At 38.7% G+C, this 14,153-nt stretch overlaps 1 protein-coding gene across 5 annotated transcripts in view; it reads right to left on the reverse strand.

Moving 5' to 3' along the window:
* Positions 1–14,153, reverse strand: part of myo16 (myosin XVI) — a 375,845-nt gene that overhangs the window by 360,793 nt on the left and 899 nt on the right. Inside the window, exon 2 of one of the 5 annotated variants that reach the window (XM_062069028.1) lies at positions 10,221–10,260. The exons of the other annotated variants lie outside the window; for them this stretch is intronic. The gene's annotated coding sequence lies outside the window, so the exon portion shown is untranslated. The remainder of the gene's footprint in view (positions 1–10,220; positions 10,261–14,153) is intronic. 5 annotated transcript variants of the gene reach the window in all.

Raw genomic sequence — 14,153 nt, forward strand, 5'->3', positions numbered from 1 at the left:
CCCCAGCTACAGCTTTCTTCTTTGCAGTCTTCATTGTTCATTAAACAAATTGCAAAAGATTCGCCAACACAGATGTCCAGAATACTGTGGAATTTTTCGATGAAAACAGAGCTGTTTGTATTGGGACACAATGGTGTGCCAATACTTCCGTTCACTCCGTGACGTCACGCGCATACGTCATCATACATAGACGTTTTCAACCGGAAGTTTAGTGGGAAATTTAAAATTGCACTTTATAAGTTAACCCGGCCGTATTGGCATGTGTTGCAATGTTAAGATTTCATCATTGATATATAAACTATCAGACTGCGTGGTCGGTAGTAGTGGGTTTCAGTAGGCCTTTAAAGGGGTCATATTATTATTGTTTTTTCTGAATGTAAAACACTTCCTTGTGGTCTACATAACATGTAATGGTGCTTCTTTGGTCAAAATGGTGCATAGATTATGTTTTACAGATCATCTTCAAGCCGCTTTCTGACAGTCGCTTCAGGATGTGCCGTTTTGTGGGCGGTCTTATTTACGTGGCTCACCTTCGGCACCGTCTTTTCTCCGTCATCTTTGTTGTAGCGGTGTAGCGTGCAAGGACGGGAGTTGAAGAAGAGTCAAAAGACGGAGCTAACTGTTTTAATGACATTCAGACTTTACTTCAATCAATAACGGAGCAGCATCTCCTCATCCGTGGCTCACTAGTGCAACAGCGCCGGAAATGTGTCCTGTGAAAAACCGTTCGACCGGGACTCTCTAATAACTAAAGTTCCTTGGGTGAATAATGTAAACTCACTACACCGGTATGTTTTAACGCTTTCATGGCGAGTTTATTGACAGATAAGTAAGAACTTTACACTACTTTATATTAGAAATGGCAACAGCGGAGGATGAATGTCCCATAACAAGAAGATAGAGAAAAAGAAGAAGCTTATGGACTACAGCGTCGTCACCGACTACAAAGGCGGACGTGCGCAAATTTTCAGGACTTATGCAGATCCCAAATACAGATCAGCAGGTACCAGAAGGTAAGAAAAGTTGCTTTTGCATAATAATGCCAAACAAAACACCAGATAATATGTCTTACCTTATACACACACCATAATAATACTCGTACGTTGAAGCACAGTACAATCCACCAAGCGGTGAGGCTTCATAGCTTACCAAAGTCGTACTAAAACATTTTGATGGATGTTGGAGCACCGTGTGTAATGTTTTATATTTTCAATGGAATATGTAAAATTTTGGTGTTGTTTACTTGAGTCATATTGCAGTCTACACATGTCTCTTGTGTGACTGCCATCTACTGGTCACACTTATCATTTCACCATGTACCAAATAAAATCGCTTTGAGGTCGGTAAGCACAACCAAAATTATTCCGTACATTAGGCGCACCGGGTTATAAGGCGCACTGTCGAGTTTTGAGAAAATTAAAGGATTTTAAGTGCACCTAAAAATACAGTACTGTCATTGGAAGGTAAATAACTGTGTTACCCTAAATAAATAAACAAACAAAAAATAAAATGGACTGATTTCTGAAGCTGCCCCTAAATCAAACGGAAAGAAAGATGTGCACAAACGAGAGTTAAATATAAATTCAACAAATAATAGATAAATATAACTTATCAGAATCGGTCTCAAGAAGAAAGAAGTTATCTGTATTGGTATCAGCTTGAAAACAAAATCATTCCTTACTGTAATTTAGAAAAACTGGAATGAGGCAATATAGTGTTACAAAAATATTTTTATTTGGTTTTCAAATTAGATCAATTTAATTTCTCTTAAGGGTTTATATGTATAACTAAATAAAACAAATACAATTTGAAACAAGTGAAAACAGTTTTTTTAAAGGATCTAAATTATACTACTACTAATAATAATAATAATATTGATGGATATAATTTCATATAGCGTCTTTCAATATACCCAAAGTACTTAATAGTGAAACCTAAGAGATAAAGTAAGAATAATTATTTTTAAAAAAGTTGTGGATAGGGGAATAGTGTTGAAAGTCAGAATTTTAAGAGAAAAAAAGATTCAATATTACAAGGAGAAATTTGTAATATTGTGTGATAATCACAAGGAACCGGGGCTGGTTTGGTTATGATAAAAAAAAGAAAAGAAAAAAATGCTATAAAAATAAAGTAGTTATTTTTTTTAAATATTGACATTTGCTCGCCATCCATATTTAAAAATGCAATTTATCATAATATTACAACCTTCTTCCTAGCAAAAATAATGCAACTTTGTTCTTATAATGGAAGTTTATTTCTTGTCAAACGGGACTAGCGGTAGAAAATGGATGGATGGATGAATACAACCTTCTTTCTGACAAAAAGCACTGCAAATGTATGCCTACAGTGCAACTCTATTTCTTGTTATATCACAGGGTGTTATCTCATATTTATAATATTTTTCTTCTTTTCTATTCTATTTGTAGACAGGAGCATAACCCTAACCTAAATACAAGTTTAGTGGCAATGTGCGACACAAGACTTAATGTACAATTTAGAGCGAGAGAAAGAAAGAGTGTGTGTGTGTGTGTGTGTGTGTGTGTGTGTGTGTGTGTGTGTGTGTGTGTGTGTGTGTGTGTGTGTGTGTGTGTGTGTTGGGAGGTGAGCCAAACAAACAGTCAAACAATAGACTGAAAGGGAAGTAGTCTGGTTAAAACAGAAAGGAGGGAAACAGGAGCAGCGAGCAGATGTGCAGAGAACGAAGACGGTCCAAACCAACCCCCTCCAACTCCAACCACCACCTGCAGCTGCCAGCCTCCTTGCCCACTCCGCTAATCCCCTTAAGACTTTCCCTCATGCTACCGTCCTAACTGCATATGGTGGCCACCAGCAGGACAAACACAGCCTGGAGCAAGGACACGGTAAGAATGTAGTGGAGATCTGTGTGTGGATGCATGGATGGAGCTGACGTGGTTTGTTTTTCTACTGGTGGCAGACTCTTTCAGTCAACACATTTTCAACCAGCAATCAACAACTGTGCTAAACTAGGCTTTCGTTTGATTTGGTCTGCTGTCATTGTTTTTTACATTCTATTTGCACTTCACCATTACTATCTTTTTTAACACAAGATAGTATTTTTTTCATTCGGAAAAAAGTCTGACAATGTCAGATCGTCTTGTGTTCAGCGTCTACAGGTTTATTAGTGCAAAGTGCAAACCGATAAATAGTCAAAATAAATAGTAGTTTGCCACCTATAAATTGACACATAAAATCTGTCACAACACATGTCAATATTTGAGAAAATACAATGAGGCGACCGAATAAAAGATAGTATTATTTTTCCAAGAAAACAGTCATGAGGCTGCTTCTAACTTTAGCCGGCTAAGGTTATTCAGGGTATATGTCACCTAACCTTATCCTTGTCCACACACAAACAATGCCGTCCGCCGGCGCAACGCGACCTAGTACGCATGCGCGGAAAATGCGCACGTCATAGTCACCTCCAGTGTTGCTTTGTGTGCAAATTCTTAAATTAAATTTAACTTATCTGAACAATATCCAGTGTTGTAGTATTTCGATTAACTGGAATCCAGTGTGCTGTGGGGCGCTATTGTAGTGAATCCCACCTGAGCCATCATAAATTAATCAAATATTTAATGGACATGTGAATGGTAAATGGTAAATGGGTTGTACTTGTATAGTGCTTTTCTACCTTTTTAGGGAACTCAAAGCACTTTGACACTATTTCCACATTCACACACACACATTCACACACTGATGGCGTGTGAAAGTAAACAATGTGATAAAGAACATTGATCTACATATCTGGTCAGGACACTCCTCACTCTTTTGCCTTCACCTTCATTGTCCATTCGTTTTTGTTGACTTTATATACTCTGGACCTAGACGTTGAGTCCGCGACATACATGGCGGACAATAACTGATACAGTCTACTTTGCCAGTCCAAATGCATTCACTGTTTTCCGTAGTCTTCCCTCGTCGGCCAGGTAATACAAAGCACACCCTACCTTATTTAATCCACGGGAGCCCGCATTCTCGTCTCTCCTTCGACAAATGGACAAAGTTTTTCGATAAGTAGAATCACAGCTGACCTGGACATTGGAAAGTTCTCTTGCCATCTGAGATGTGTTGTATCCAAAATAGCTGCAATTGCTTTCTCTTAAGGTATTCATGTGTGATTTCCACAAGCGTCTGTATATGTAGAAGAAGGAGAAACACGGGCATGTCTGGATGACTCGCCTCCATCTTTCCAGTGGTTAGCTCCGAGTTACGAAACCGGTTGTTATGAAGCTGGCTGTGGCGCATTCTTTCTGATGTCACTTCCTGTGTGAGCCACGGTTTTTCTGACTTCACTTCCTCTCCGAACTCAGTTTGTAAACGATCGATGAGTCCAACCAAAGCTAAGAGCCGGAGATTCAAGAAATACACGGCGCATTTACCAGTGTAAAAAATATTATCCAAGGAGGGGAACCTTAAATGATGGGTTGGCTGGCACGGGGCTTAGGCTAAATAATTATTTGTTTAAGGAGTTATCCGGCTTAATGTAGACATATTAATTAATATTAGCAAACGAATGGGTGGTGTCAAATGACTTATCACCCAAGTGAGTCAGAGCTTTTCTTTGCATCACTCACACACACACACTTCTGACCAGGAAGGAATGCAGTCCCAATGGAAAAAGGTGTCTGAAAGTCATTAAAAAGTTAGCAAACAACAAAAGTAGGAGTTAAGTCATCCCTCGTTTATTGCGGCCAATTGGCTGCAGGACTGACCGTGGTGATACAAGAATTTCCGTGAAGTAAGATTATTATTAATACATCGAATATTTCTATAGTTAGAACAGCAACAACTGTAAGACCCATATAGTCACCTTTATATTTATTTCACCCAATATAGGAGCCATTAGAACCTTTATTTAACCAGATAAGAAAACCCATTGAGATCAAGATCTCTTTCACAAGGGTGACCTGGCCAAGAGGTCAACAGCACATGTCACAGAGCAGTTTCAAAATAAATACATTAAGACATACATTTTAAAATACATAAGAGAACTGTAAAACAACAGAGATTTACATCTTTAAAAACACAGGCACTGTGCAAACGTCTCTCGCTGTTTGTCCCTCAGGACAGAACGGAAGGCTCCAAATGGAAGTAGTTCTGTAAGTTTCAGTTTCGTCTGCAATTCATTCCATGCCATAGGGGCAGCAATGCCAAAAGCTCTTTTGCCAAATTCAGTCCGTACATGAGGAACAGTTAAAACATACAAATTGTTAGAACGTAATGCGTAAGAGCTGCTTTTTCTTTGTAACAGAGTACACAAGTATGGAGGTATTAAACCTAAAAGAGCCTTATAAATTAAAGTCAGCCAATGTGTGTATCTGCGTGCACTCAATGAAGATAAGTCTGACTTCATATACAGTTGACAATGGTGGGTGAGACTACGACAGCCAGTAACAAATCTTAGTGCTGAATGAAAAACAGTGTCCAAGGACTGGAGGCATTTAGATGAAGCACTAAAATAAAGCACGTCTCCATAATCAATTACAGGCAAGATAGTTGCTGTCACCAATTTCTTTCTGACTTTAAGAGAGAAGCAGTTTTTATTTCTAAAAAAGAAACCAAGCTTTACCCTAAGCTTAGAGACCAAGTTGTTGATATGGGCTTTAAATGAAAGCTCCTGATCAAGAGTAAAACCCAAGTACTTGTAATTTAAGACCTGCTCTATAGGGTTTCCATTTGATGTTACAATATTTGGAATATTTTCCAGTAGCACCCTTGAATGAGAGAAAACCATTACCTTGCTTTTAACTGTATTTAAAACCAATTTAAGATCAAATAAGCGAGCCTGGATGACATCAAAAGCAGCTTGTAAAAACTCAAAAGCCTGAGTGATGGAGGTTGAACAGCAATAAATAATGGTGTCGTCTGCATAAAAATGGTACATTGCATTTGACAAATTATTACAAAGATTATTTATGTAGATAGAAAATAAAATGGGCCCCAGCACTGAGCCTTGTGGAACGCCTTTGGTAATGTCCAGTAATGAAGAGGTGGTCCCAGCCACCTGTACACGTTGTGTTCTGCTGGAGAGATAGTCTGTGAACCAAGCAGCTGCATTTTTAGATAATCCAACGTGATGAAGGGCTTGAATTAACAGACTGTGGTCTACTGTGTCAAATGCTTTTGACAAATCAATAAATAGGGCGACACAATATTTCTTGCCGTCTACAGCCTCGATTAAATCATTGAAGACCTTAAGAGCAGCTGTAATAGTGCTATGCTGTTTTCTAAAACCAGATTGAAATGGAGATAAAATATTGTTTGATTCTAAAAAATCCTCTAGCTGGTTACTGATGATCTTCTCAAACAATTTTGCTAAAATGCATAATTTAGAAATTGGTCTGTAATTATTTATATTTGTGGGTTCACCCCCTTTTAGCAGGGGAAGAACAAAGGCCGATTTCCAGATTTTTGGAATGCTTTTACTTGTTAGACTTAGGTTAAAAATATGCGAGAGAGGCTCAGCAACAAAATCAGCAGCCAATTTTAAGAAAAAGGGTTCAATTTGGTCAGGTCCTGCTGCTTTAGTTGTGTCCAGGCTCTTTAGTGCACTGTTTACCTCGGATATTGATACAGGTGTGAACTCAAAAGTGCAGGTGCTGCGTCTATTTACAGCCTGTGGTGTATTTGGTATATTAACATTAGTTAAACCAACATTTGACAATTGAGTTGAGCCATAATTGTATTCTACAGTAGAACACAGCAGTCACTTGGAGAATTCTACAGGTGTCATTGCTATGGCCGTCGCCTGGCCACGACGTGGGAATACTTTGTCACACCCTAAGTAAATCCTAGGCATGTGAGCACCCTTTGAGAACAAAAGAGGAACATTTTTATAGGCACTTTTTTATAAGCCCTAAAAGCTAATTTTCTAAATCAAGACTACATTTCTTGCAATTGGGTGCATTTCTACACAATTTTTTACCTTTCGATCTATTCTCATCTACCAACCTCTTTTGGCTGTCTTTTAGACACACATCCCATGAAAGGTACCACAGATTTTTTTTTGGTTTTTTTAGTAAATAATTTACTCACATTATTATCGTTGAAAACGTCATGTACAATTCTATAACATGCATGCAAAGAACTCAGAAAACATTTTCAATTTGGCAACTCTATCCTATAGCCACACTCCCTTGGGTAATATGCTTCCGGTGTTGTGACCTCTGTTTACATCAGTCACGTCAGAAATATACCTTCTCGCTGGCTACTTATAAATACTCTAAAACTACAACTGCTTCGGAAATAACAATGTTCGGATTGTAACCATCCAAATATGATTAGCAGCAAAGTAGAAAGCCGTCAACGTTGTGGCTCGGAAGGTGAACGCAGGCTAGATGATGCTAACTAGCAAGCTTTGAAAACACTCGAGGAGCAATTCAGTGTGGCGTTTAGGCCAGAGGAACAGCGAGTATCTGCAGCTCAAGTGAGCGTTCGACAAATTTGGTTTAGATCCTATTTTTTATATTTTAGTGAGCTTACATAATTCACCCACGGAACTTTTGTTATTGTTAGAGAGTTCCGGTCGGACGAGTTTTCGCGGGACACATTTCCGGTGTGTGTTGTTGCGCTGAGAAGCCACGGATGTACAGAACTGCTCAATTGCAAAAAAGAAAACAAAGTCAGAAACCATTAGGTCCATCTTCTGACACTCCTCCAACTCCCGTCTTTACACGCTACAGTATTTCATAAAAAAAATGCGCAAGTGATATTTTGACGAAAAATGAATGTTAAAAAACGCGGATTTCTGCGTTTCGCAGACATTTCACATGCCTGAATTCCTCCAAGCTACAACCGGGTTCCATGTGCTTAAACCACGAGCGTAAATTGTTCTGCCAAAAGTTGGTCAACTTGACAGTCGCATTAGCCGTGTTGTTAGCATTGCATGTGCCGCCTTGTCATTTTACATAAATCACGCCAAAGGCTCACCAATGTCATGTGGGGCTGATGATGTTGAAGATATAGTGTGCGTCAACACTTAAAGGCCTACTGAAACCCACTACTACCGACCACGCAGTCTGATAGTTTATATATCAATGATGAAATCTTAACATTGCAACACATGCCAATACGGCCGGGTTAACTTATAAAGTGACATTTTAAATTTGCCGCTAAACTTCCGGTTCGAAACACCTCTGAGGATGACGTATGCGTGTGACGTAGACCGGCGAACATGGGTATGCCTTCCACATTGAAGCCAATACGAAAAAGCTCTGTTTTCATTTCATAATTCCACAGTATTCTGGACATCTGTGTTCGTGAATCTGTTGCAATCATGTTCATTGCATTATGGAGAAGGAAGCTGAGCAAGCAAAGAAGAAAGTTGTCGGTGCGAAATGGACGTATTTTTCGAACGTAGTCAGCAACAACAGTACACAGCCGGCGCTTCTTTGTTTACATTCCCGAAAGATGCAGTCAAGATGGAAGAACTCGGATAACAGAGACTCTAACCAGGAGGACTTTTGACTTTGATACACAGACGCCTGTAGAGAACTGGGACAACACAGACTCTTACCAGGATTACTTTGATTTGGATGACAAAGACGCAGACGTGCTACTGTGAGTATGCAGCTTTGGCTTCTAAACATTTGATCGCTTGACCGTATGTGCGCAACTTTTTTTTGCGTATGTACGTAACTTTTTTAAAATATATAAGCTTTATGAACCTTGGGTTAGGTGAACGGTCTTTTGGGCTGAGTGATTGTGTGTGTTGATCAGGTGTTTGAATTGTATTGGCGTGTTCTATGGAGCTAGGAGCTAGCATAGGAGCTAGGAGCTAGCAGAGGAGCTAGGAGCTAGCGTAACAAACACGCAGGTGTTTTTATGCAGGATTAATTTGTGGCATATTAAATATAAGCCTGGTTGTGTTGTGGCTAATAGAGTATATATATGTCTTGTGTTTATTTACTGTTGTAGTCATTCCCAGCTGAATATCAGGTCACCCCCGGCTCTCACAGCATCTTCCCTATCTGAATAGCTTCAACTCCCCACTAGTCCTTCACTTGCACTTTACTCATCCACAAATCTTTCATCCTCGCTCAAATGAATGGGGAAATTGTCGCTTTCTCGGTCCGAATCTCTCTCACTTCATGCGGCCATCATTGTAAACAATAGGGAACTTTGCGTATATGTTCAACTGACTACGTCACGCTACTTCCGGTAGGGGCAAGCCTTTTTTTTATCAGATACCAAAAGTTGCAATCTTTATCGTCGTTGTTCTATACTAAATCCTTTCAGCAAAAATATGGCAATATCGCGAAATGATCAAGTATGACACATACAATAGATCTGCTATCCCCGTTTAAATAAAAAAAATTCATTTCAGTAGGCCTTTAACCCAGAAAGGGAAATATTGCTTATTGAATATAGGTTGATTGACAACACTAAATTGGCCCTAGTGTGTGAATGTGAGTGTGAATGTTGTCTGTCTGTCTGTGTTGGCCCTGTGATGAGGTGGCGACTTGTCCAGGGTGTACCCCGCCTTCTGCCCGAATGCAGCTGAGATAGGCTCCAGCACCCCCACCCCCCCCCCCCCCCCCCGCGACCCCGAACGGGACAAGCAGTAGTAAATGGATGGATGGATGGAATATTTGTATTAATCGCCACAACATAATAATAGAAAATAAGACCAACACTGAACTGTAATACATATAAGAAATAAACAAGATTTAATTTAGGACAAAAATATGTAGAATATGCTTTTAAAAATCTGTGATGTAGTGAAGCTGCTACATTTGAAGCGCTATGTGGTGAGAGAGAAGTGTTGCTAATTTGAAGTTAATGCTGAAGCAGAATCAAAAAATACTGCCAAGCAGCTCCGAAATTTGATTTTTTTTTTTATTACAATCTACAGTATTAGTTATTTCACTGATCACACTTATCTTATATTTGTGTCAACACGGTAATTCCTTGTTTGTCGGTATCTGCCTGTGAAGTCTGCCAAGCAACAACTGCTAAGTGACCAGGGTGGAAAAGAATGCGAGCAATCCAGCTAATAGTTCAAATGTTATTTAAGTTGTGACGTTTTCTCATCATAAATCACGTGGACTGCTGCATGTTTCTGTGCATGGCCGTTGGGAGTGGGACTTCACTTAAAAAGCACATAAAAAGTAAGTAAGTTGTTGTTGTTTTTCTGTGTAAGGTAAGAGTTGGAGGGCATGGCATGAAATGCCGTCGATATTTACAAAAAAAATACTCACTCAACCCTGAAGTAAGTATGCTGTCTGGCAAAGCTTTCACCTGCAGGAAATAACAAAAACAAGGGCCCTCATTTAGCTAATGGAAAAGGCTAAAATGTTAACATATAAGACCAGAGCTGAACTTTTCAATCTGTTTTTTATGTCCTTACGGCTTCATCATGATTGCATTTCAGGACGAGGCTCAAGCGTTTAAATTATAGATCAGCTTATATTATTCCGACAGACCTTGTTAAAAAAAACTGAATATAAGCTCTCACTCTGCTTCTCAGATCTAGAATAAGCAAGTAAGTAAGAGAGTACATTTTATTTATAAAGCGCTTTTCACAGATAAAATCACAAAGCGCTGTACAAAACATAGGTGAAGTAAAACAACAATTCAATTAAAACAACAGGGGCAACATCATAAAAAGGATACAAAGTGGATTAAAATTGACAGTTAAAAGGTGCATTAACTAAAAGCTTTCCTAAAAAGATACGTTTTCAAATGTTTCTTCAAAGTTTCAACACAGTCAAGATCACGGAGGGACTGGTGCAAATTGTTCCAGAGTCTGGAGCAATAGCCTAGAAAGCCAGGTCTCCACGGGTTTTAATACAAGTTTTGGGGATCTTTAGAAGATCCTGGCCTGAAGACCGGAGGCTGCGCCCTGAAGAGTAGGGACACAGCAAGTCAGGGATGTACTGAGGGGCCCCACCATGCAATGCACTGAATGTCAGGACTAAAATTTTAAACTCAATGCAAAATTTAACTGGAAGACAATGAAGACTGGATAAAATGGGGGTAATATGGGCTGTTCTGGGTGCACCGGTCAAGAGTCTGGCAGCTGCATTTTGTACTGTCCGAAGTCTCTTTAACGTTGACTTGTTGAAAAGAGTGAAAAGAGAGTTGCAATAGTCAATACGAGATGAAATGAACACGTGAATGATCATTTCCAGATCCAATTTTGACAGCAAATTTCTCACTTTAGAACTATTTCTGAGATGATACAAACAGACTTTGGTCAGTTGACGACAGTGACCCTCCAAATAATATTAATTAGTGTTGTCTTAAGCTCTCAAAAAGCAAATGGCCTGGGTCACCCCGTTTTTGTTTCTGGAATAAATCCTCAGGATTGTCCTTAAATGATAAATCTGAGCATTGATGCTGCCAGTTCGGCTGCAGAGCCCTGGATCAGCGTGATTACCTTGGGCTGAGGGCAGCAGATCAAAGTAATCCCTAAATACGGGTCGATGTGTAGTAAGGCATTGGCTTTAAAGCCACTTGAGTACCGCATTTCCTTCAATAATTCCGCTGCAGATTCATTTTACCACGGCCAAGCCTGGCTAAATAGTTTTTTTTATACTTTAAAATCAACTTTAATACATTTTGATGCATGTTTTGCACCAAAACAGAAAATGGAAATAAATTGTTTAAAAAAAAAAAAAAAGTTTTTTAGTGCAAAATAAAAAAGTATTAACATAACTAAAATATAAATTTGCATATCCTCCTGACACATCGCAAGCCGTGATTCAAACCCAGTACAACTACTTACCAGGCCAGTTCTAACGCAGATCACCACGGGGGACATTGAAAATTTCAAGGGAAACTGGCCATCCTATTCTTATCAGTGACGGAGCAGGAAGGCGCTATAAACATGTTAGCAGAAAAATGTCATATGAAGTGCCCTGTTATTCAATAATTGACATTTTACATGTGCTTACTCACACAAAACGCCTCCATCGCAGATGGCGGAGCCCTACTCAAAGCCGGTGATCGGCGTTTAGAGAGGGTTGGACGAGAAACGATTCAGCTAACCGTGACACTGGGACAGGGGTCGGCAACCCAAAATGTTCAAAGAGCCGTATTGGACCAAAAATACAAAACAAAAATCTGTCTGGATCCGCAAAAAATTAAAAGCCTTACATAAGTGTTATAATGAAGACAACACATGATGTAAGTGTCTATATTAGCTAAATTAGCCTACTATCAAACGCTGACGCAAATCTTCGTTGACAGAAATGTTGTATTTTAATTCTCATTCTACACAGTTTTGCAACTTTGGGAAATCATTAGTAAAATGGAGGCTTCTCACAGGATGAGATAACTTCTGGAAATGACTGGCTCAGAATGGCCAAAGGTATAGATGTGTGTGTCCAAGTTTAAGGAAATGGCAGGCTGTCTTCTTCTAATAGATTTATTACAATCTTTGCAAGCTGGGTAACGTTTGCTGTGGTCTGGAACAACATGGCACACAAACAACTATCAGACATGCAGCCAATAGTACATACAGATAATGTGTCATGAGACATGCAAATACAAATTAAATACACAGAGGTCATAAGTAAAGGGAATTAAATGAGCTCAAATATACCTACAAACGAGGCATAATGAAGCAATATGTACATACAGCTAGCCTAAATAGCATGTTAGCATCGATCAGCTTGCAGTCTTGGATTGACCAAACATGCCTCTCAGCACTCCAGCAAATCAATAAAATCAACAAAGCTCACCTTTGTGCATTCACGCACAGCATAAAACGTTTGGTGGACAAAATGAGACAAAGAAAGAGTGGCATAAAACACGTCTTTCTGTGGCAGCATAGGAGAAAGTTGTACATGTAAACAAACTACGATGAGTTCAAGGATTGCTGAAATTAGTAGAACAAAAGGGTGCTTGCCAAATACTGTCATAAGTGAAGCATGTATAACATAAACAGTGGGATTTATAACAATTAGGCATGTTTGTGTCATGTTCGTTCTCCTACAGGAAATATATTCAAACGCATGCGGCTCTAGAGCCGCGGGTTGCTGACCCCCGCGCTAGGAAGTAAGTTTGCACTTGCTGCACGGCTGTAAGACAACGCTGATGTGTGCTTTTTTTTGTTGTATGTTTGATGGGTTGTTTAAAGTCAGGAATAAACATAATGTTTAAAACATCTGTATGTACGCACGACATTAAAGGCATTCAATGTATCTGTATGTGAACTCAAACTATAGAATGTAATTAGTGAGGATCATAAATAATATACAAATAAGTATTTAGTTTAAGGAACAGTATAAGCCAGGCCTGGGCAATTATTTTGACTCAGGGGCCACATTTACAGAAAAAAATGTGTCTGGGGGCCGGTATATCTATTTTAGGGACACTAATACAAAACTTCACAATAATGTCTGATTGAATGCTAAAAACGTTATGACAGACCGCCTTAAAAAACATAATGGAATTTTACAGTTTTCTATGAACGATAAAACATTGAATATTGACAAAATATAAATGTCACACTCCCTTTCGATCGACATGTTTTACAATCAAGTGAAACGCAACAAAAATGCAACAAACAGTGAAATATGAACACGAAGGGTGACCATAGTAACTAATTAGATTACCATAGTAACTGGTATATCATCCATAAGCGCAGATTCCAACCATTGAAAAACTTTGTATTAGAGATGTCCGATAATATCGGCCTGCCGATATTATCAGCCGATAAATGCTTTAAAATGTAATATCGGAAATTATCCGTATCGTTTTTTTTATTATCGGTATCGTTTTTTTGTTTTTGTATTAAATCAACATAAAAAACACAAGATACACTTACAATTAGTGCACCAACCCAAAAAACCTCCCTCCCCCATTTACACTCATTCACACAAAAGGGTTGTTTCTTTCTGTTATTAATATTCTGGTTCCTGCATTATATATCAATATATATCAATACAGTCTGAAAGGGATACAGTCCGTAAGCACACATGATTGTGCGTGCTGCTGGTCCACTAATAGTACTAACCTTTAACAGTTAATTTTACTCTTTTTCATTAATTATTAGTTTTTATGTAACTGTTTTTATATTGTTTTACTTACTTTTTTATTCAAGAAAATGTTTTTAATTTATTTATCTTATTTTATAAAGGCATAATAATGTGTTAATTGCACGACTGTATATATCGGTATCAGTT

This window comes from Entelurus aequoreus, linkage group LG14 (assembly GCF_033978785.1).
Source record: "Entelurus aequoreus isolate RoL-2023_Sb linkage group LG14, RoL_Eaeq_v1.1, whole genome shotgun sequence".
NCBI lineage: Eukaryota > Metazoa > Chordata > Actinopteri > Syngnathiformes > Syngnathidae > Entelurus > Entelurus aequoreus.